Source organism: Meles meles, chromosome 18, assembly GCF_922984935.1.
Source record: "Meles meles chromosome 18, mMelMel3.1 paternal haplotype, whole genome shotgun sequence".
Classification (NCBI taxonomy): domain Eukaryota; kingdom Metazoa; phylum Chordata; class Mammalia; order Carnivora; family Mustelidae; genus Meles; species Meles meles.
Window position 1 is genome coordinate 29,656,815 of NC_060083.1, and position 26,194 is coordinate 29,683,008.

At 35.8% G+C, this 26,194-nt stretch overlaps 2 pseudogenes; both read left to right on the plus strand.

The window, feature by feature from the left end:
• LOC123930037 overlaps positions 1–26,194 on the plus strand; it is a 158,352-nt pseudogene that overhangs the window by 62,818 nt on the left and 69,340 nt on the right.
• LOC123930304 lies at positions 4–118 on the plus strand (annotated as a pseudogene).

The following is a 26,194-nucleotide window of genomic DNA, read 5'->3' on the forward strand; positions in this document are numbered from 1 at the left end:
CCAAGCTTTGCGCAGTGGCAGTATCGTAGCCAATGAGGTTTATCCGAGGCGCGATTATTGCTAATTAAAATCACAATCCACTTTTTAAAGGTGGTATTCTTGGGCAGATAATTAATTCCGTTTCATTCCACTGTTAATTCCAAAAAGGGGCAACATAAGTACATGTGTTTTACTGGGTATTTTGCAAAGGAAATGAAAAAGATAAGAAACTGATCCTTTCAGGTTTAAATTTAGACTAATACAGTTTTGGGGACATCATACGGCTTTTTTTTTTAAGATTTCATATCTTAATTTGAACCTTAAAATGAGCTTAAAGGCAACATTGCTATAATAAATTGCATCAAAAATTATGTAACTAAATACATATATTTCGGGGTCAAGCTCTTAGTCTAACTCAAATCCTGTTTAAGAGCTATCAGTTCTATTTTTAAACAGCATGAGTCATGCAATGGAGCTAATTTTTCTCTCTATATGGCTCCAGCATATATCTTACTTATTTCCATCTTTTCCCAGTGCATTCTTTGAACCCCCTACCAGAAAGGTGGCATATATTTTACTCACTTTTCTGTCACATCTAACTGCTTGCTAATTAGTCTGGTTGAAGTATCTTTCCAAACCTATCCTTAGTACTAGTTAATCAACCTAAGTAGTCACTTTTGAGTGTTGCAATGTAAGACATACTATCCTTGCCACATTCCCAGATTCTACTGGCTTAGGTCCAGAGTTTGAGACTGGAAATTCAATCAAAACCATGCTTTTCTATGGAATTTGACCTTATATTATTTTTAACACATACAGTCCAACAGAAACAAACAGCCATGAAAGGGAACTTCACATATTAGGCACATAGCAAGCTGTTAGGTAAATATGCCATATTATGCCAAGTATAGAGTTCTAGGACATTATCCTGCAGGCTTCTCAAGCAGGAGATTCACTTTGCATTTTTGCTGTGAGAAGACAGAAGCCTCTACATCTGATATGTCTCCATCTGAATATAGCTGAGTAATGCTAAAGCAGGTGGTCTGGTCTAGAGATCCTTTGGAGAAGATGGTTCTGGAGGGATGGGAAAGAAACCTGGGCTTTTTTTTTTTTTTTCAGTCTTTTTATATTTTCCATGTTCCACAAAGGTCAAACTACTTTTATAAAAGGAAATTAAACGTTAAAAACCAGCACTAAAATGAAATCACTCTGTTTTCTCACCTAACCCCACCAAAATCAGGGTGTTTGGAGCTCATATCTCTCTATTTCCACTAAGCAATGGATTCCGATTTAGGGGTTTTAAAAATGTCTCTGACTATTTCACAAGCTGTAATTCTTCAGAAAAGGATATAATGTTGGAATTTTTTATTTAAGAAGTAATAAATTAGATAATAATGAACTGGATACTTCCATTCCTAAATCACAATTGAATTTTTCCTTGATTTCCTTTACCAATTACAACCTATGTGTAAGGACATTTAGTATATGTGGGATTCTATCTTTAAACACATGCCTATATTAAGGAAGCAAGCAGGTTATTTATAGGGGCCAATCCTGAAAGCCCTCACTTGCATGAGCACACACTTTGCTTTGTGACACCTCCTTTTGGTTCCAAATGGAATAAATTCACTCTGGGTAAAGCATATAGTTTCAGATACATACAATGTAAGTGGGAAGATTTACGTGACAAAATTCATGTGTAGGGAGCACACAGCAACCATATTTACAATAATATGTGAGAGGCAGCACAGCATGGTGGTTAAGCATGGTGGCTACAAATTCAGACCAGTTCCCCTGAATTCAGGCTCTGCCACCTATTGTCATACAATCTTTCTTTGCCTTAATTGTCTCATCTTTAGGGGAGATTACAACAGTACCTAGGATCCAATCAATTAATATTATTAATTATAATTAATATATCAATACAATTAATTATAATGTTAATAAAATATGCAAATTCCTTTACACTCTGTGGGACACATGCTAGGGCTCCAAAAGTGGTAGTAGCAATTATTATTTGCCCAATACTACGTGCTTTACAGAATGTTCTCACTGGCATCTCACTAGGTCTTCCCAATAACCTTGCTCTTATCATTGCAGCATTATGAATTTTTTTTTTTTTTTTTTTTTTTTTTTTTTTTTTTTTTTTTGCGGGAAGCAGGCTCACTGCTGAGCAGAGAGCCCGATGTGGGACTCGATCCCAGGACCCTGAGATCATGACCTGAGCCGAAGGCAGCGGCTTAACCCACTGAGCCACCCAGGTGCCCAGCATTATGAATTTTTAAAAAGAATGGATTCTGGAATCAGACTGCTTAGAATGGAAACCCAGCTTCCCCATTTATTAACTATGCAAAATGGTTAAATTTTTTTCTAATGGTTCAGTTTTCTTATCTGTAAAGTAGAGATGATAATATCTACCTTACAGCACTTTCATAAAGTACTTAGAAACGTACATGCAAGGTACTTAGAAAAATAACAGCAGGTGTTTAATAAATATTAGCAATTGTCATCTTCATTTTAAAGATGGAAAAAATGTTTTAAAGAGGCAAGTGATTTGCTCAAAGGCAATTAACTAAAAATTAGTAAAGATATAAACAATGAAAAAACTCCACCTACTGTTACAAACTATCATATGTTTATTTCAGAAAACACACAAATGTATGCATGAAGTTTAGTATTAGGCACTAATGACATAAAAAAGAAGTAAGGCAGATCTTCCATATAGACATAAATGATTTCAATATAATATACTAAATAGAGATTTGCAGAGATAATTATGGGATCACAAGAAAAAGACTTTTTAGTTCAACCTAGGACTTCAGGAGAAAGTGATGCCTGAATTGGGTTCTTAAAAGATGAGTAAGAATTAGCCAAGCAAAGATTCATGGGAAGTACAATCTGGGTAGGGGGGAACATAGTGAAAAAAAAAAGGCACCAAAAAATATGAAATAACAGATGTGTATATGTAATAATTTTAAAAATCCAGTATTACTAGAGCATAAATTTTTAAATGGAGAGATGCAGAAGATAAGATTGGACAATGAGAGCCCAGAGGTCTTACATACATAATAAACAAATACTCAATTTTCAAGCAGGACAAGTAGAACAAGTAGATTGTTCTGGGGGCAATATAGATGACAGATTTAAGAGAAGATAAGATTAGAGACAGGCAGGAAGCCTATCTTGGAGGCAGGATATGATGCAGATTTGAACTGGAGTATTAGCAGCAGAGATAGAAAAGTTTGTTCTTAGGCTATATCTATATGGTATTGACAGAACTTGGAAAAAAGTGAAACTGTTAAAAACATCTTGCAATGGTGATACCTCCAAAACACATTACTGTATCACTAAGTTTATAGTTTTTTAATATGACTTATCTAATTGTTGACGGTTTACCTACCTATTATTTTGGTGTCGTGTATATCTTTAATTCTACACATACTATATAAATATGTTAAAGTCACTCCTTTAACTAGACTGTAAGGAAAAGTAAATTCTGATTATAATAAAACTTAGTTAATGACATGGTTAATAACAGAATTTAGTAAATTTGTCTAAATAGAAATTCTAAAAGCAAAACAAGTATTCTTAGAATGGTCAATAATTCCTTTCCAAATTACTACTTTGTGGAATGTTTTTAAACAAAAAGTAATAATGATATCAAGACATTTCCAGAAAGGAAAACTATACCTTTAAGAAAAGTTACAACATATCTGGGAAAGAAAACCTTTTCAGAGACATGATCAAAGGATTACTGAGTTCCATTTAAAAAGCAACATACACACCTGCTGAAATATTAGTTTCTATTAATGTTTACATGGTCCTAGACTCTTCTGTATTTTTCTTACAGCTCTTCTATAGGATGGAAGTTGACAAAAGGTTATTTCTTTGTATCTTTTGAAAATTCTACCTTTGTCTAGAGGCTGAAACTTCTTTTGCCCCTCTCTTTTGTTCTATTGTAACATTGGTGGATTTTACTTTACCTATTGGTGGATTTTACTTTACGTGACTCACCATTGATTCAACTTGTGAAAAGTTCAGCATAACTGGTAATTAAATGAAGGCATTTTGGAAAACATTACAACTTTTGTGTTAATGGGTGTAACCCAAAAGATGGGCCTGGTGAATATTCTCTTTTATGTATTATGACTCCACCGCATTAAAACCAGATAGTAAGTAAATACTAAATACACTTTAAAGTGCAAGGTATTATCAAGCAGAAATCATTGATCTTATACCTAGTATGTTAACAAAGATTAAACAATATTACCTATGAGTAAGAGAGTACTGCACTCTATTTAAATTGCAAATTGTTTGAGCTCATTCAAATATATTTTCAATCTTCCTTGAACTTCTTTTCACTGGAAACAATTATTACTAGGAACTATTATCTCTATAAAAACTAAGCAAAAACAAACTGAAAAGCTCCTTAACAAACACTTATCTTTCTATAGAGCTAGAGGGTTGGATATTTTAAAGCTAAGAGAAGTTTCAGGCACCCTAGATTAATACTGAACTTGACTTATCCACCTGGTTTTTAAATGTGTTGATCTCTAAGACAAGAAGCTGCATGCTGATTAACACAGGTCTCATTTCAACTGAAAGTTCAAAGAAGCACACTTTGGAAGGTATTACAAAATTATACTGACTAATTCTACCTGAGAACTATTAGGTACTTGTTTTCTTTTAAGTGTTTCATGTACATTTTTGTTACTCAAAGGCCAACTTTTGTTTTACATGTCTTGAACTCTTAGTGGGAAGCATTCCCTGTTTATCTCCACTTTTTTTTTTAACTTCCAGACTGAATACCTCCCATGAAAAGAAGCCAGAAAAAAATATTACAAATGTGCAAGTCATTACTATAAGCACTGAGAAGAGAATGTTTCCATAGGTTCAGATGTAGTTTATTTATCTCCTCTGTATTTACCTAACCAAACTACACCTATGTTGACACAATGATTCACAGAGAAAAATAAGAACCCATATTTAAGCATAAAGATCAACAACAAAAAAATACCACCCAGAAAAATACTGTTACTGAGTGAGATCATGAGTTAACCAGAAAGACGTATAAATGAATTGCCAACCTAATGGCTCAGGTGCCAGAGGATGCTAATTGGAGCCAAACCTCTGGTCCATCTTTGAGTTCTTGTATTTGACAATGTGAACACAAAAAGAGGGGGCAGAGTGAGAGAGGGGAGGAGAGGATCAGGGACTCACAATTATACTCCGTGCCAGAACACATGCCTTTTCTGGGTCAATGGAAATTTGCATTTGTCATATATGTAAGTTATGAGACCGAGGTGAGGTGTAGAGATACCTGAAGAACATATAAAACCATTAAACACCAAAGTTAACCCCCTAATAAAATTAGTTTCTCAAAGCAAATATGTTGAAGGTTAAGTATTGGTCTGAGACTCCGTTTCAAGTTCTGATCTAAAGATACAGACATACAGTGCTATGTGTGTCTATTAGATGCACTTATGATCCAGTCCATACTATTGACTTTATATGGTTAGGCACATAGTTTTATTTCCAAATTATTTGAACATTTTCAATGCACTTGTGTTTCATAGTGTTAATTCTTATTGAATTGTTGGATTATACGTATGGCCAGTGTTCTCCAGAAATTGAAACAGAAGTACGCAACATTCTTGGGTTCTTACCATATCTTCTAATTATGATTTTCTTTGAATGCTTTATGTCTTATAGCTTAAATTCTGAAATCTCAGAAGTGATGGAAAAACACATAGAACATAGTAAGGCTATCTTTTTGGATAACAGAATTGTCTTTTATGTCATATCTTTTATGTCAGTTGTCTTTGATTCATTAGAATTTTTGACTAATGAAATAGTTAAAGAGGCTTCACTGGACATAGTAGGACACTAAAGGGAGGAACACTCTGTGACAGCCCTTTTAATGTCTTAAATTACATAATAAATTTTACAATATTTAAAATGTCGAATAAAAAAGCAAAATGCACTGCTGGGGCACCTGGGTGGCTCAGTGAGTTAAGTCTCTGCCTTTGGCTCAGGTCCATGATCTCAGGGTCCTGGGATGGAGCCCTGCATTGGGCATCAGCCTCTACTCAGCAGGGAGACTTCTTCTCCCCGCTCCCAACTGCCTCTCTGCCTACTAGTGATCTCTGTCTGTTAAATACATACATACATACATACATACATACATACATACATACATACAATCTTCTTTAAAAAAAAGCAAAATGCTTTGAGATAGGTATGAAACTTTTTATATGAAGTCTGAAAAACACATGAAACAATACTACTTATTGTTTATAGATTCACATGAAAAAAATACTTCAAGATAAATGGGACAGATTCACACACATCAAGTTCAGGATAGTGGTTGCTCTGGGGGGCTGAAAAGAGGGAAATGGGATCAAGGAGAGTACAAAATAGAGTTCACCTGTACTTGTAATCTTTTATTTCCTGAGAAGCAAAACTATAGCCAATATAGCAAAATGCTAGCATTTGTTGAATCCACTGATCAGTTGATGGAATTCGGGGTTATTTTTACCTTTTGGCTATTGTATATAATGCTGCTATGAACATTTGCATACAAAATCTCGTGCGAATACATGTTTTCAATTCTTGGGTATGTACCTAGGAGTGGAATTACTGGGTTAAAAGGTAATTCTATAACCAAGGAACCACAAAACTGCTTTTAACAGGAACTGCATTGTTTTACTTTCATACTAAGCAACTTCTCCATATCCAACACTTGTTATTTTTCTGTTTCTTCTTTTTTTAAAATATAGCCATCCTAGTGTGTGTGAAGTGTTAGCTCATTGTGGTCTAGCTTTATATTTCCCTAACGGCTAATGACTTTGAGCATTTTTCATTGAGTTTTTGGCCATGGTCTATTCCAGACTTTTGCCCATTTTTAAATTGGGTTGTTTGTTCTTTTGCGGAGTTGTAAGAGTTCTTTATATACTTTGGAACCTAGACTCTTATCAGATAAATGATTTGCAAATATTTTCTCCCATTTGCCACCTTGTCTTTTCATTTTCTTGATAATGTCCTTTAATGTACAAAGTTTTGAACTTTGAAGGAGTCCAATTTATCTATTCTTCCTTTTGTTGCCTGTGTTTTTGGTGTCATATCTAAGAATCCATTGCCAAACCTAAGGTCATAATGATTGACAACTATGTTTTCTTCTAAAAGTTTTATAGTTTTAGTGCTTATATGTAGGTCTTTGATCCATTTTGAGTTAATTTCTCAACTCAGAACCCAACTTCATTCTTTTGCATGTGGCTATCCAGTTGTCCCAGTTGAAGAGATTATTTTTCCCTTGTTGAATAATCTTAGCACTCTTGTCAAAAATCAGTTGGCCGTAGACACACGTGTTTATTTCTGAACTCTCAATTCTGTTTCACTGATCTATACGTCTATCCTTATGCCGTCGTGCTTTCTTAAGCACACCATAGAGAACAAATTGTAAGTGCTTTCATAATGAAACAGGATCACTATTCTTGGTATAAATTAAAAATGTACCGTGTAGTAACAGTGCCACCTCACGATACACTGAAATAAATTGAATGTTCAACTCCACAGCAAATAATTTCAGATTGGTATTTTTAGTTATTTATGTTTTATGTGGTTTTCTATCTTCCCTTTGCTCGGAGTTGTCATTTTTTTTTTTTTTTTTGCTACAATCAGAATACCTATCAGATCTTATAATCTCATCTTTCTCTTCCTAATTTGTTATTTTTAATGCCTCTTTGAATTCAGAGAACTGAGCTTAATGCACCCAATAAACATTCTGAATATCCATTATTTCAGTTTTTTGAGGAAGAGTTATGGCTCTCATGTTCTTTTAAAAACAAAACAAAACAAAATATTTTATCTATTTATTTGACGAGACACAGCAAGAGTGGGAACACAAGCAGGGGAAATAAGAGAGGGAGAAGCAGGCTTCCCAGCGAGCGGGGAGCCCTCTGAGCAGGGAGCCCAATGTGGGGCTTGATCCCAGGACCCTGGGGTCATGACCTGAGCCAAAGGCAGGTGCTTAACGACTGATCCACCCAGGAACCCCTGACTCTCATGTTCTAAGATGAGTATGAGCATGCTCACAATTTAACAAGCATATATGTATAGAGTTAATTGTAAAATTAACTTACAAAGGGCACTTGCAAAAGGCACTTAAAGGTAAGAATAGAGTATGAAGTAGGAAGTAATAATTTAACCCCAGGAGATAGGGAAAGATTTCATATGGTTCAAGACTTTTAAACTATACCTTGAAAGATGAATTGGATTTTGTCAGATCTTATCAGCTAGAAAAGGATGGGAAGTAAATTTTAGGGGAAGAGAACATACTATGTTCAGGGAACAATAAATATTCCAGTGTGACTGGAGTCATGGTAAAAAGGAGAGGACAAGGGAGAGAGCAAGGGACAGAGGGGAGGATGAGAGAGAGGTGGGGGAAGACAGAGAGGGAGAGAGAAAGGGAAGGGAAAAAAAGAGAGAAGGAGAGGGAGAGGAGAAAGGGCAGAGAGAAGGAAAGAAACAGGCCTATAGATGGGAAAACATAGGGCTAAGTAAAAAGCCTTGCATACTATGCTAAGGAGTCTGAACTTTGTGAAGGCAGTTAGAAGGCAGTAAAGGTTTTTGTTTGCATAAGTGATAGGACTAGTTCTGTTTTAGAAAAACAACTTAAGTAGTATGGAGTGTGGTGCTGGTAGTAAGACTGAGGCAGAGAGAATTAGGAAGTTCATTTTTTAAAAAAAGATTTATTTCTTTTAGGGAGAGAGCTAGAGTGCATGCATGCACACGAGTTGGGGGAGGGGCAAAGGGAGAGACTCTCAAGCAGGCTCCCCACTGAGCACAGAGCTGGAGTCAGGGCTCAATCTCAAGACCCATGAGATCATGACCTGAGCCAAAATCACGAGCTGAATGCTTAAACCACCAAGTCATCTAGGCACTTCAGGAAGTTACTTTTTAATCTGTGTATGAGATGATAAGGAGTGGACAGTTGGAATGGATTTGTGATTTATGAAAGTAAACCACCTGAGTCAGAGTTTGAGGAGCTTTCTTATGAGTAAAGTGCATAAGGAAATCATAGTGTATAGATTTTGTGATACTTAATTTTTAGCTATCTGAGGAAAGAAAGACAGTGTTCAAAACATGCTACCCCAAAATATGCATATAACCCCAAAATAAACTTGACGTATTGCATATTTTAAACTGAAGGAATTTGAGGCAAAACATGTGCAGAAAGAACTTTCTGACCTTCCTCTAAAGCGGGTCATAAGACCCTCATGTGAGAGGTGCCCTCTCTATACCTGAAGGAAACGAACATCCTTATCTCCAAAGGCAGGTACACCGAGAGGTCGACAATCAGACCTTGTTTCTCCCTGTTTACTACTCTGAGCTCACACTCTTTGTCTACCACATTTTCCCATAATTTTCCACTCTTCGTCACACCTAGCATAAATCACTCAGGTTTAATCATTTCTTTGGGTCTTCATTTCCTTATGAAGCCTTCTGTGTCACATAAAACTTATATTAAGTAGATTTGTATGCTATTCGCATGTTAATCTGTCTTTTGCTATGGGGTTCCAGTCCAGATCTTGGAAGGGTAGGAAGAAAAAAATATTTTCCCTCTTCTACAAAAGCATAAAAAAGAGCACAGTCTTTAGAGTGATCAGAACCCCAATTCTGGCTCTACTATTCCCTAGCTTGCTGTGGGAAACTTCCTTAATATTTTTAAGCCTTGTCATAAAACAGACACATTACTATTAATATCACAGAATTAATGTCCAGTATTGGGATGACATGAGTGCTATTCAGTAAATGTCAGTATTCCTTTTTAAAATTTTTTTTATTTTTATTTTTTTAAGATTTTATTTATTTATTTGACAGAGAGACACACTGAGAGAGGGAACACAAGTAGGGGGAGTGAGAGAAGGAGAAGCAGGCTTCCCACCAAGCAGGGAGCCCAATGTGGGGCTCGATCCCAGACAACCTGGGATCATGACCTGAGCTGATGGCAGATGCTTAACAACTGAGTCACCCAGGCATCCCTTCTTTTTTTTTTTTTTTTTTTAAGATTTTATTTACTTATCTGACAGAGAAAGAGAAAGAGAGAGCAGAAGCAGGGGGAGAAGCAGGCAGAGGGAGAGGAAGAAGCAGGCTCCCTGCTAAGCAAGAGGCCTCATTCGGGGCTTGATCCCAGGACCCTGGGATCATGACCTGAGCTAAAGACAGACACTTAACCAACTGAGCCACCCAGGTGCCCCAATAAATGTCAGTTTTCTTATTTTCCTTCCCCTTCCAGGTTCTTAGCTATATTTTTGATGGTTGAGGTTATCATCTAAGTGTCCCTAAGATTTGGTATAATTATAATATTTTTAAGGGTTTTATAATATAGTTAACATAGTTTTATAATACAGTTAAGGGCTGATAAGAAAATAGTGACCTGACTCTTCCCTTTGAACTCAACAAAACTATTTTCTAAATTTTTCACTTCATGGGCACCTGGGTGGTTCAGTTGGTTAAGTATCTGTCTCTTGGTTTCAGCTCAGGTCATGATCTCAGGGTTGTGAGATCAAGCCTAAGATTAAGTTTCTCTCCCTCTCCCCCTTATAAAAAATGCAAAATCTTCACTTCAGTATTAGATATTATTTAATGTGCACACTATGCTGTCTTTGGTTTATGCTGCCTTTCTGTTTGTAATGTCTTCCTCTATTCCTTCCAATTGGTTAGTCTAGCCTATAAGACTCAACTGAAATGTCAATGATTTCAGGAAGGCTCTTTTGCCCTCCACCCCAGGTAAGATTTGCCTTCTCTATGTTCCTATATTAACATATATTACAACATACTAAATGCAAAGATAAAAATCACTGTTATAATGATCTATTTGTGTCTTGTTTCCCCCACCCACACTATAGAAGGGCAAGAACTATATATTATAGATTATGTTAGGGTTTCCTTGTTTCCTTTCCAGGTCTTGGTACATGCCAGACATTTAAAGGATATTTATTGAATGAAGAAAAAAACCCAAATTTTAAAAATCACCTACTACCTATTCCAAATGCTTACAAATTATACCTATTTTTCTGTTTTAAATCTTTCATGTCCTGCTTACCGGACTATTTTTCTCCTTGGAGAAGCAGCTATCATCACTTTGAATGAACTGATCTTAGAATTTAAAAAACCCTGCTTTATAGCCTGGTTCCACCACTATTAGTGGTGAAATCTTGGGCAAGTCACTGAATCTCTTTGCCCTTGCTTCTTCATGTGCAAAATAAAAATAATGTGCGTTTATAACAGAAGTTAAGTGAAATAAGATAGAAGAGAACCTTACATAATATCTGTGACATAATGAATTGTCATCATTATCTTTTGTTAAACGTTTAAGTTACAATATAGCTATAAATGAAAAATTTTCAAGAAAGATTTAGGTCTTCCATGTAATTCAGTAGATTATTCCAACCATCCAGAGAACTCTGTAAAACTTTTATTTTAGGCTCTACTGTTATCACTAGCACCAGAATGAAAGTGTTAACAAAAATAAAACAAAGTAAAACACCCCAGCCTCAAAGTCATTGCTAGTCATAAATAACTTGAAAGTTATTTAAATTAAGATATATTGCCTCTATAATGGGGTGCTGTCTATAAATCAGGAAGAAAAACAAACAAATAAAAGACCCATTAATGTGAAATGCTGACAAATCTGTGTTTTCAAAGGCCCTACAATTGGTGTTTTCAGAAGCTCTAAAAAAATACCATTCATTTTGTTTTCCAAATCCCACAACTAAAGGAATATGCTCAAAGATTTTGGGAATAAGTCTGAATGGAGTAAATTTAGAGGTGGATGCATGCAGAGGCAAGGCAAGTTTTCACCCTCAGAGGGGGAAAAAAAAAGGTGGCTAGTTTTTAGTGAATGAACTGTAGGTTTTAGCGTCTTACAAATTCTGTGAGAGGCTTTAGAACGGATGCATTAGTGCGATGCTGCCATCTACAGCCAGAATTTTCCAAATGCTTCAATTAATTGTGAAAAATGACAATTCTAGGTCTGTCCAGTCGGCATATACTTTAAATAACCTTTTAGGCGGCTTCATTGAGGAGGGAGGTACTCATTAGTTCCAAAAGAATTTTTGGCTGAGGTTGCCCCTGATTACCAAACGAACCCATTTTAGTTTCATTCCGGGAGAAATCTCAAACAGATGATACTTTCATTTCATATTAGTTTTCCTGAATTTCAAAGGCACACATTTCTGTCACTACAAAATCTTTTAAAAAGAATTATGTTTGTCTCTAATAATGATGGAATTCACTTTGGGGTGAAGTTATAAAACAGTCAGATAGAGCCATGTGATTCAGTCCACGGCAGTGCAGATACCAGAATTTCCCAGTATTGCTCCCTGACTACTTTGCTTGGGTTTTCCCCTTTCCTTCCTGTTTTGACAGCAAACAAAAGGAAATTAAGATGACAGCAGAGGGCATCAGTCTTTTTCCCTAAAAAACAATGTTGCCTCAGTAAGTAGCATCCAACTAACATATAAATCACATTTATAAAACACAGAATGTTCCCAGAAATAACCAATTTTACAAAAGAGAAAATTGTGCCCACTATTTCCAGTCTCAAACTTGTTTCCAAGTTAGTTTTTTTCCTCAGCTAATTATTTGATCTCTGCTAACTGTCCCACATTTTTTTCTGAATTTTTAAGTCTAATTATTAGTCAACTTATTTTCCTCAAGCTAGGCTTGTTTCTCATATATCTCAATGCTCACTTAAAGGCAAAATAACAAAAATCAATGCTCATAATCTCTCTAAAATGTCATAATGAGTTATTATGATATGATATGAGTTACTACCTTGATAAATAATTCTGTATATTTTAATGTTTTTAAAATTTATTTATTTATGAAAGAGAGAAAAAGCATGCAGAGCACAGGATGAGGGGCAGAGGGAGAGGAAGAGAGAGAATCTCAAGCAGACTGCCTACTAAGCACGAAGCCCACTGCTGGGCTCAACCTCATGACATTGACCTCGTGACCTGAGCCCAAATCAAGATTCAGATGTTCTACTGACTGAGCCACCCAGGTGTCCCATCTGTGTATTTTTTTTAAAGATTTTATTTATTTATTTGACAGACAGAGATCACAAATAGCCAGAGAGGCAGGCAGAGAGAGAGAGAGAGAGAAGCAGGCTCCCCACTGAGCAGAGAGCCTAATGCGGGGCTCGATCCCAGGACCCTGAGATCATGATCTGAGCCGAAGGCAGAGGCTTAACCCACTGAGACACCCAGGAGCCCCCCATCTGTGTATTTTAGATTAAGAGTTCAACTGGTTTCCCAAATATCGATAAGGATATCACAGAAAATTTATAGGTTATATTAAAAATATTAGTTTGTTGATGTCTTTCTGAGGGACACAACATATATACAACGATTTGATGTAATACAATTACTTTTGGTTATCATATGCAAACACACAATTAGACCACTCTTTACTGCCATTTGGCAGATGAGAAAATAAGCCATATGAGGGTAAACGACTTATTCAAGGTCATTTCAAGGTATGAACACTTAGAGAAGTTTTTTTTTTTAAGATTTTATTTATTTATTTGACAGAGAGAGAGAGACAACAAGAGAGGGAACACAAACAGGGGGAATGGAAGAGGGAGAAACAGGCTCCCCACAGAGCAGGGAGCCCGATGCTGGTCTCAATACCAGGACCCTGGGATCAAGACCTGAGCCAAAGGCAGATGCTTAACAACTGAGCCACCTAGGCGCCCTGAGAAGATGTTCTTATAAAGGTCTGTACTGAGGTTCTAGCAAGAATGTTAAGCCTCTCCTTTTTTACCTCTCTAGTGAGAAGTTCACTTCAAAATTTCCATCTGATTGTTATACTGTACACCTGAAACTAATATAAATTTGTATGTTAATTATACTGGATAAAGAATAAAATAAAGTTTCTATTTGAAAATGGGCACCAATTTCTCAAACTGAACAATGAGAAAATAATTTATGACAACCCATGCAATTCCCAAGAGATGGACAGGGTAGGAAAATGAGATGCTATACTGAAGGATTTAGATTGGAATGTTAAAGAAAAAAACGTTTTATTTAAATTTACAGTGGTAGTGTTATGTTTTTATAGCTTCAGTAGTCAAGTTACTAAAAACTCATCGTAATAGTAAGTTATTCAGCTTGTTTATAAAACAGTTAAGGAGAGATTACTAGCAAGTTTATTGCAAAGGCTTAAGTAGAAACATCTAGTTAACTCTTTCAAAATCAATCTTATGAAATGCTAGAGATAAAATATTATTATTATTTACACTTTAAATCATACCTCTGATTTCTCAAAATACAAGCATCTTTTTCATGGCTTGAGGAGAAAAGACAACTATTATCCCTCTATCACCTTCAGATGTTTTTTAGATGTTTTTTCTTGAGGTATGATATTTAATCATCCATAAGTATTCTAAGTCAATAGAGGGAGGCAAATTTTTTAAATGACTTTAAATATCTAAAATAAATTCAGAAACACATGAACTGTTCTCAGCCTCTCATGGATTTTAATTGTATTGCAAAACCATCAAACATATGCACTTTAAATTTTTCTATATTCTGTAAACAAAGATTTCCAAGTAGGATTGGGTAGATGCATAGATTTCAAATTAAACTGAAAATGTGCTATAACACAGCCAAATTATTTGTTAACTCTGAATAGTTTAAATTCTTGCAACTAAACAAGGCCTGGAGTGAAAAAAATATATATATATGATACCAAATCTAATAAACAGAAGCAAGCAATTAGTGTATTGTCTACACAATTTAGTTTTTAAAACACACCTGTAGTGTTGGTACAACTCTGTGAACATACTAAACACCACTGAATTATGCACTTTAAAATTGTGAATTATATCATAATAAAGCTGTTATTTTAAAAAATGTAAATTTTCCATGACAAAATCCTGCTAGTAAACAAAATGTGATTTTTTTCCTTGTTAGCACTATATTTAAGAGTATACAAAATGAAATAAACAAGATAAGTGTTCACTGTATAAAAAGATAAAGATTAGTGTTCACTAATAAAAAGGTAAGTGTTCACTGTAGCCCAGATAAAATGATGCTCTCTGTTTAGAGTAGGATGTCTTCCGTGTTATAGTAATGAGCACCAAATTGTAATCTCAAAGACTTGTATGAAATTCCAACTGAAAACAGTGACCATTACACTACAAAGCTTAGAGCATAATTTGGCACATTCTGTAGTATACTTATATTTTTAAAGGATTCTTTGTTATAACTTTCATCTGTTTTTGTTTAACTCACAAAAGGATCAAGCAAAGGTTATGCTCTCATCATGATATTACTTTAAAGTAAATCTGAATAGAAACATGAAAGTTACCCCAGTACAGCCATATATATTTGAACTCTCTGAGAGGTTTTGGAAATAAATATTGCAGGCACTCTCCACTTGGATTTTGAAAGGACGAGTAGTTAGAAGGGTCATTCTTTTCTGGAAAAATGACTTTTGATAGCATCAAAGAATCTTAGACCCATAAGCAGTTTAGAGATAATCTGGTTAAATCCGCTGCACTCCTTGATGAATAAATAGAGACCTGAAGAGTTAAGTAATTTATACAATGTCACATAGCAACTTAATAAAAGAGTAAAAATGAGAATGGATTCTTTAACCAAAGGTTTTCATCCTTTCCTTTGCTAGACTACTATTGTCTAGGGAAAATTACAATACGCTAGGTTCTCAATAGAAAAAACATATTCGTATGTAGAATAATCCCACGCACAGCAGGTACTTAATAAATATTCTAAAACTATGAGGTATTTTCCATTTATTTTACTGTCTTTTTCACGCAACGGTTTTGTGAAATATTTTATCATTCATCTCATTAATGAAGAAAATTGAACATCCAGAGCTTAAGGGTGGTTAAGGAAAGAGTCAAACAGCAATCACATCTCTTTCCAAACTCCACTGGGTCTCATGAAACCCCAAGAGAGTTTCAATAATCAGCCATCTAAATGAGCCAAGAAATGAGTACTATCACATTCTGCTTAAGAGCATGTAAATTGAAACAACCATTGTGGAAAACAGTTTCATAATTTCTATCAAAAGCCTTTAAAAAGTTTTTATAGTTTAACCTAATAATTCTATACCTGGGAACCAATTATATAAATTTAAACTAAGATCCAGAGATACAACTTTGAAGAGAAATGTTAATTGCAACCTTACTTATAAAGATAAGAAATGGTAAGTATCAATGAAGGGATGGTCAAGAACAACATAGTATATTCATTTGATGATCATCATTGTAGCTAATAAAAGAAAATTGAGATGAAATTTATATACAAAAATTATGTGATAGGGCGCCTGGGTGGCTCAGTGGTTTAAGCCGCTGCCTTCGGCTCAGGTCATGATCTCAGGGTCCTGGGATCGAGTCCCACGTCCAGCTCTCTGCTCTGAAGGGAGCCTGCTTCCCTCTCACTCTCTCTGCCTGCCTCTCTGCCTACTTGTGCTCTCTCTCTGTCAAATAAATAAATAAAATCTTAAAAAAAATTATGTGATAGAATGTTAAGTTTAAAAAATCAGAATACAAAATTTTACATGTAGTAAATTTTTTAAAAAATAAACGCCTGTAGGGGGCACCTGGGTGGCTCAGTTAGTTAAGTATCTGCCTTTGGCTCAGGTCATGATCTCTGGGTCCTGGGATTCATCCCCCCATTGGGCTCCCTGCTCATGGGGGAGTCTGCTTCCTCCCTCCCTTTGCCCCTCTCCCCCCACTTGTGCCCTCTCTCTCAAATAAAATGAAGTCTTTAAACATTTTTTTTTAAAGATTTTATTTATTTATTTGGCAGAGAGAGATCACAAGTAGACAGAGAGGCAGGCAGAGAGAGAGAGAGGGAAGCAGGCTCGCTGCTGAGCAGAGAGCCTGATGCGGGACTCGATCCCAGGACCCTGAGATCATGACCTGAGCTGAAGGCAGCGGCTTAACCCACTGAGCCACCCAGGCGCCCCTAAACATTTTTTAAAAATAAAAACCTGTACATAGAAAAATATATTGGTTGTCTTAAAGTAATAAAAACATGAGTGTTTTTTCTTATATTATCCAGTGTTTTAATAAAAAAAAAAGTACTGCTTTTGTAGTAGAAAAATTGTTAATAGATGTTATTAAAACAAACATAAAATGAGCCAACCAATCAAAAAGCAATACAGAAAATATAATTAGGGTCTACCACTGGAAGAAAGTATTTACAGGCTTTGGGTTCAGATGCCTTTCCAATACACACATTATCTAATGCCAACATTTCTCATGTTGGTGCCAACTGCTTTTCTTTACAGCATCACATATGATTAATATCTTAAAAATATATAGCTCTTTGAGATTCTAAGGAATACCATTCGCTCTTGAGCTTATAAATACTTCCTTGTTTTGGTTTGCTTGATCAGACTGCACCAATTAAAAACAAAGTGCACAAGCCTCCCAAACTGAGTTCAGGTGGAGAGGCTCCTGTGGCTGCTTCCGGAGAGGTTTCCTAATTCAAGGCAGTCCTTCTTTTACTGCACATGGTGAAATGGTGTTTCCTTTGTACTACGGCACCATACAAACTCACACCAAAGCATGAGGGGCTATGATTCCTCATTTCACAAAATCCCTAGTTAACCAAAGTTGTCACACATACATGTGGAAGGGTAGCCAGCACCTTAAGGGTGACAATCACCCTCGAGAAGGATAATAAAAATGTTGCTTTAGACAAGAAAACAGGGTCTAGTGAACTATTTCAGTGAAAATATTCTTCATCTAAAAGTAGAGGATTTGTTAAAGGAGATTTTGAAAAATTCCTGAGTTTCACCTTTAGAAGAAGTCCCCGTGTTGCTTACACTTGAGAATCATAAGGCCAGACAGAAGGAACTTTTATTTCTCTGTCAGAGTGATTCATGTCCCAACATTTCGAATGAAGAGGATCCTTTCCTGACTAGATCTCAATAAGACAGCCATGAAGGCAAACTGACAACCTGGGTTTCTGCTGTCAAAGGTTTGCACATCAATCAATGAGACTCCATATGGCATCTGTTTTCAGTGATCACGTCGCTTACCATCAACATCATGTTAAAGCCTTGCAGTGAAAATGGGTTCTTTTCCCCCATCTTCACAAGCAGATGATCTCTGATTTCATCCTCAGGCCTCTGATGGTGGGAAGAAAACAGTACAACAGTGTCTCCTGCTGCCTATTAGTATGGTGACATGTCTGCATGGGAGGGACACTTCCTAATGAAAAGGAATGAAGACTTAATCCTGGCAGTACTGACTTCATTCCAGTGTATACTTCCTCTACGTTCAATGTAACTCTGTTTTGACTTTTGCATTGTTCATTTTAAAGTGTAAGAATACCATTACATCTGGTATTAGAACTCCTCTATTATTAAGCAATTTCTCACTTTCTTCTGTTTTTCACATGTTCTTTCCTATACTGGCCCACTCAGCACTCTTACCCTTACCCTGCAAAAGTAATACAAGATAGCTCATTAAATTTGGAGAGCAGTCTTACCAACAGAAGGATCTGAATTTTTAGATGCCAGAGAGAAAATTACTCGTGTCGGATATAACCTTATTGTTTCACAAGTTTGATGTAACGTTCAGTGGGAAATCACTCCGGATGAGTGCCACTAAAGCCCACACGAATACAAGTTGGCTTTTTGGTATTATTTCAGGTCCTTCATGGAGGAAAAATGCACGTCTGGGAGCAATCACACTCAAGCATATATCTTCCTCTGATGCAATTTTGTGAATCCAAAGTGATAAAAAGAAGTTGTGACTTTTGACATTACTGAATAAATTCTGAGGTACTGTTTGAATCAATCAGGTTACTTCTTCCCCTGAAATAAATCCAGTATGTTTACACTCTTACCATATGTTAAAAGAATGCATTTGGAAATCTCATGATGAGTTAATTTATTTTTTAAAAGACAGTAGGGGGTGGTGGGGAGAGCTCATGTAGAAAACAGCCCCACCTTTTTTTTCCCCTTCACATTTCCAGTTACTTTTCTAATTTTGAAGATCTGCTCCTGAGGAATGGCTAGTTTTTATTGCCTCTTGTTTGGGGAAAATTTGACAAGCAGGGTGGCCCCCATGTTAAATGCCGAAGTACCTGTCTTTGAGTGTAATGATAGTACGCTCCATATGTTTTCAGAATTGGCTGAGAAAGGGCAAAGTAGCTACTGAAGAAGTCAGGATGTAAAGACAAAATCATGGTATATGAATACTTTCTGTTCCTGAGAAGTAAAATAGCTCTTGCTCTAAGACTCATCATAGATCTGGTTTATTTACCTCTCTATTCAGATCTATAGCACTTACTGTCTATTTTGGCACATAAACATGTCCAATGCTCAGTATTTCCTAGTTGTTCCAGAAGTGCAAACCTTGCTTCCAAAACAAGACTAACTTACTTGTAGGTGGTTGAATATGCTGTCATTCCCCTAGCTCAAAGTACACTCTAAAATGGTCTCTTCTGCCTTTGCCTTAGAAATTGCAGTAACAACACTAGCAAACTTTAGAATGTGATGGAATCAATTTGTTAATATTTGTGCAGTGCTCAGAAATAGAAAGCATTAAATACTGTAGTGGATGGCAGCTTAGTAAGATAATTAACCGACCATTTCTAACTTGAAACTGTGTAAGTATGGACATGTTTTACTCCTGAATATTTTATTCCTTCTTTCTTTTATTGGCTTAAGCGTACTACTGAATGTTCTGATGACTCAATTTGAGTGAAAGAAAAAAGACATTTTTTAGTTTGAATAAGAATTACTTTACCATTTAGCGGCAACATTTTCTCTCAGTATATAGAAAGTTTTTTCATCTTCACATGCCATTTTTTATGCCCTAAGTAGAAAGACTGTTAAAAGTAAACACCTGAACTAATCTCTAGTTAGGAAAGCATTTGATCACTGACTTTGACATACATTTGAATCAGGACACCCTTCAAGAACACAATCAGTCCTTCCCAGGGTAGAAAGCAACTACTCAGTTCTGATGTATACACAGTTAAACCTTCTATTATGTGTCCTATTAATAATCATATTTACTTTTGTAGTGTGTACTGTCTCCTGATCCCTTAGCTCATGCTTATTATAATCTTCTCTAAATAAATAACATTCAAGTTCCAATCCCCATAGACCTGCTGGTGGAGATACTTCCCTCCATTTTTCTGGGACTCTAAGTCCTAGAAATCTAAAGAATCTACAATTATTTTAGAGCAAAAATTAAAGTGGAATAACAATTAGGTGCCACTAAACTCTCCTAAAATGTTTTTTATTTTAAAGATTTTATTTATTTATTTCAGAGAGAGAGAAAATGAGTGGGGATGAGGGGCTGCGGGAGAAGTTGATTCCCCGCTGAGCAGGGACTCCAACTTGGGGCTTGATCCCAGGGCCCTGGAATCATGACCTGAGCTGAAGGCAGATGCTTAACTGACTGAGCCACCCAGACGCCCCTACACTCTCCTAAAAGGTTTAAATTTTTTCTGATAAGATGTAGTGTTTAAACTATAAAGAACTCTTAGCTTAAACTGTATCAAAGACAGAAAAGCAGAAGGTAAGTGAAACAATAATTTTAAATTAATAATAGAAAAATATTGAAAATTATTAGAAATGAAGATATTTAACATAAAAAGTTATTAAATCTCATTTGCCTTGCTGAATATTAGGTTTAATGCTATCATGACTATATTATTACTCTTTTTTTTTTTTTTTAAAGATTTTATTTATTTATTTGACAGTGAGAGATCACAAGTAGACAGAGAGGCAGGCAGAGAGAGAGAGAGGGAAGCAGGCTCGCTGCTGAGCAGAAAGCCCGATGTGGGACTCGATCCCAGGACCCTGAGATCATGACCTGAGCCGAAGGCAGCGGCTCAACCCACTGAGCCACCCAGGCGCCCCTATATTATTACTCTTAAGAGAGTTTATTTTATTTTGTATCCTCAATGCTTAACACATGCCTGGAACAAAGAAAGCACTTAATAAATATTTGAAAAATTAGTGAGAGGATGAATGAATGAATGCATGGATAAATGGCCAATGTACTCTAAATATACACTGCAGTTTATGCATAAGCCTGTACCTTACCACTGATGTTCATTTTATTTATTTTTATTTTTTTAAAGATTTTAGTTGTTTATTTGACAGACAGAGATCACAAATAGGCAGAGAGGCAGGCAGAGAGGGAGGAGAAAGAAGGGTCCCTGCCGAGCAGAGAGCCCGATGCGGGGCTTGATCCCAGGACCTGAGATCATGACCCGAGCCAAAGGCAGAGGCTTAATCCACTGAGCCACTCAGGCGCCCCCCCCCTTTTCTTTAGATTTTATTTTTATTTATTTATTTATTTGATACAGAGAGAGAGAGAGGTCACAAGTAGGCAGAGAGGCAGGCAGAGAGAGAGAGAGAGGAGGAAGCAGGCTCCCCACTGAGCAGAGAGCCTGATGCGGGGCTCGATCCCAAGACCCTGGGATCATGACCTGAGCTGAAGGCAGAGGCTTTAACCCACTGAGCCGCCCAGGCGCCCCCAACTGATGTTCATTTTACAGATGTATCTGGAACATATAAAGGCAAACATAAAGAATCAGCAGTCAAATACCTTTAGCCTGGACTCCTTGAAACTAATCTCGGACTCATCTGAGAGGGGATTTGGTTGAAGATGTCATTATGGAGGGGGGAAATGGCAGAATCTCAGGTATCTGGAAGGCTCAGTAGGTTCTTAAGTTAAAGTTGACAAAATTTATTGCCAGCAATTCCTCAACTTTTGTTTTAAAATACCTTCTGATGTTATTTCACAAACCTCATTCAGCCATATAATACATACAAATATTTATAGATAAAGGACCATATTATGTTTCTAAAGTATATTGAATTTTTAAGGCCATAACTACAGGGTAAAAAGCACAAGGAAGCTGATCTTCTTGCTCAGAGGGAAAGCATTTGGAGTTCTCTTTGGGATCAGGGTCAAGAATGCCCCTAGAAGTGTGTTTATTGAGGGCAGTACAGAAAAGCTTGGCATATGTTATCAATTTGGAAAAGTACATGTATCTACATTGGCATGAGGCAATTTGTTAGACCCAGAGGCAGGATTCTAAATGATGTACTAACAAGACAAAAATAAGAAAACTGTTTAAAAAGCACATCATTAGATTCAGAATACAAACTCTATCCCAAATAGTTTATACATGAAACCACCACCTTGTGGAATCAAAGATAAAAGCTTTATTATGTTCTGCCACTTGTGAATGATGTCATCACTGTGATTACATGAAGAAGAAACTTCTTACTCCAGATGGTCACCACTTTCTCTGTCTGGTAGCTCTAGTATTCATAAGTTAGAATAATTTCTGTTCAATTCAATTGTAGAAAAACACATTGTCTTTTCTCAGTGATAGGGTTGGATGCACACTGTTTTATCTGATTACTCTTTTCAGTTTTTGCTATTGTGTTTTCTTATATGATTTATTCTTTTATTATAGTGATTGCAAGTTTTGCCTGTATAACCAGAATAGACGTCTAACAACCTCTAGTGCGTTAGTTTCTAAGTGGGGTCAGAGATTATTTTTAAAGGTTTATTAAACTCTCTTGCATTTAAGCAAAGGTATTTTACTTTCTACCTACATGATGAGAGATACTCATGAATTAATGTGGAAAGGAATGAGTGGATAATTCCTGTTTGTTTAACATTTATATAATAGATGACTATCTCAAGCCTCCCTATCTCTATGATATTATGGAATTTAGAAACCATGTGATTTAATATCTTCATTTTTAAAATTAGGAAAATGAGTCTCAGAAAGGTTAAGTGGATCACCCAAAATTACACTATCAGTTAATGACTGCACTAAGATCAAATCCCAGGCCTTTTATACTCTCTAGTGCGTTTTCTACTATATGACACAATACTGCTTAGAAGTAGAGTGAAATTTAAATGGGCTTTCCAAAAAGCAAAATTCGTTATGCTTAGCAACTATTTTACTTATTCAAATGCTCCCAATTTCTCATGATTTTTATATTTCGTGTCTTAAAAATAATGGTAAAGTTTCACTTTGGTGCAAATAAAGCTATTTTATATACTTCCTAATAGCAATTTTTTTTAGAGAACATGCATTTTACTGTGACATTTGCTTTGTTGTATGTGTATTTTTAAAACCAGGATAATGGAAACACTTCTGATTTTTCCATTAGCTATAAAGCAATGGTTTTGCTTTAGGATGAGAAAACATTGTAGGTATTTAATCTGTTGCACATACAAATTCTGCCAGATGTCTGGCTGATCCACATTACATGAGTTTGATGACAGCTATCTTGCAATTTCTAATTGAAGGAGCTTTAAGTAATTGTGCAAAAGCCATGTTCAGCGTGTGTAGCAATGAAAAAGCCCAGATACTGGAGAAGAATCTTTCACTGGACTTGTTAATATAATCCAAATTCCAGTTTGTAGAGCAGCCAGCTGCAACCCACTTGTGATATACCATATGAAGAACAACAGATGAATTTGATACAAATGATTTATGAAAGCAGAAAGCTGCTATTTAAAATTCACACTAGTTGATTAAAAAAAACACATTCACATCTTTGCTTGGACTATTACTTTGAAATAAGAACAAGCAATCTAAGTTAAAAATTCTTCGGCATCTTAAAAGTATGCAATGTTGAGCACACATAACTTCCTTCTTTTGAAGTCTTTAAAATGTACATATTTGTCAGTGAGGGGAAAAAAAGGATCATGTTAAATATCTTTTACTAAACTTGACTTGGACTAGTCTATGTCATCACTAACTCTTCTTCCTCCTTCTTCTTTATAGCGGTGGACAATTTAAAGCAGTCATTTTCAAACTATGGACTTTGACCCACTTATTAGAGCCTAACCAGATTTTTAAGAAATGAAATAAAAATTGCATCAAAGGTGCATTACACATAGTGAGAATAACAACTTTTGAGTCTTATGATAAAAATGCATTTATTTTAAAATCATGTGAATCATGGTTTTAGAAGTTTGAAAGGCACTGATTTAGAATAGAACAATTATGAAAATTATCGCTAGTTTTCTTCAACATTTTGTGCCTATTTTTCTTCTTTGGTTTCCTCCTTGGAAACCTTTGACTCTGTTATCACTGTTTATCATATCTTGGCATTTACTTTCTACACAAAAGCTTTGCAGAAGGAAGAATTATGTACACTAACAGATGACATATATGAACATATGTTTTAGTATTCTAACATCTACCAATAATGAATGCTAAAAGATAACAAAGGAACATGTAGCCAAACCTCCCTAGTAATCAACTTATTTTTAGCAAATACTTAACTAGGAGTCAGGACATCTAAATATTATTCTTATAATTGTCAGGCTTTGTACAAGTCTTACTGTGATTTCGTTTCTTAGTATATTTTGGGGGAGTAATTTCTGCTACTAAACTACTTTCCAGAACCCCTGGAAAATTAGTATTAGCAGACTAATAATAGTGTAGACTGCTGTGAGCAAGATGTAAGACAAACACATGGATGGAGAGACCTGCTAGAATAGCAATTTTAAGACCCCTTTTAATCCTTTCCATTGCACATTTTCTGATTGTTTTTTATATCCTTTAAAATATTTCTCTTAGGCAAAAGATTTTCCTTCATGTTTTTAATCTTCCCATTACAATCTAAAAGGCTTTTTTAGAATACAGAGCATGACTTAGAGAGTTTGGTATCATTTTAAGGCCCAGAAAAGAGTTCTCTGAACAGATGTGACTTAAGAGATGCTCATAATAAATAATTAAATCAAGGTAAAGGATGAAAGCCAGATGAAGAGTTAAAATATTATGAGGAGATGGAAACAGACTCTACTGACCTTAAAATAAACACCATGAAATCAATCCGGAATATAGACAAGAGAAGAAACACAGTGAGGTGGGATTAAAGTGTGCTAGGTTGTAAATAGGTAGAAATACTGACTTATAGTTTGATATAAACATATATGAAAGTAATAGTGATATTTATTTTTTTTAAATAAACATATAATGTATTTTTATCTGCAGGGGTACAGGTCTGTGAATCCCCAGGTTTACACACTTCACAGCACTCACCATAGCACATACCCTCCCCAATGTCCATAACCCCACCTCCCAATAATGGTGATTTTTAGGACACAGTTTTACTAATTCCTTCCCAATTTCCTTTAGTTGGATAGTTCCCTGTCATTGGGGACTAAAGGCTCTTGCATCATAGTCTTTTTGCTAATATTAAGCTAGAAGACAAAAAAAAATCTGTCAACCTACCTACTCAAGACAAACCATGCTTTCCTTTAAGACCCTCATCAAGAGCATCAAGTTAAAAGTGGCAACTGAATTTGATTCTATCAACATAATGGCACAATCAACATGGAGATGTGACAAAAATGTTATGACAGTCAATGCATTCCCTAGCATACTGACAGAATCTATTAGCAAGGTCCAAATCCAAATTGGATGCTGTACTTGGACAAGGTATGGATCAGATTTGGTAACTCCAAATGTTCCATCAACCATCTCCCATTACCTTCCCCATACAAGATTCAATATAAAGTGGCAAGAAAAACTCCCCACAGAGAAGGATTTGTCCATTACCATTTTATAGGAGGCAAAGGTCATACAAAATTGGTTTCCATGGGGCAGGTCTCCACAGGCAGGATCTGAACTTCAGTAACAACTTTTGGCCAATGAAGTTAGGAGTGAGGCATAAGGACAGTTGAGAAGACAGCCAGAATACACTCAATATTATAGTAAAAAGTGGAGAAAAAGAGCAACAGAAAATTCTTAATTCTAATTTTGAAGCAAGTGGAACTGCCAGAAGACTTAAGACACTGATGAGAAGATGAGCAACCAAAAAAAAAAAAAAAAAAAAAAAGAATCAGATCAATAGAGCTGGTATTTCAAATGTGCAATCTTTGCATATGGTGAAGGCCTGGTTTTAGTCCATTATGTACTTTGAGTATAGTAGAAAGAACTTGTGCTTTGGAATTATGTAGACTATTAGTTCTCAGTCTAAATCTTTCAGTTGCTATATGTTTAATGATGGGCAAGTAATTAACCTCTCTTAGCTTTGGGTTCTGAAATGAAAAAATATTTGCATATTAAGTGCTTAGCATAATTCATGGCACATAATGGGGAATCTAAATAAGATCTATTATTGTTGCTGTTAATAGGAAAGATATATTTATTTCTGTAGA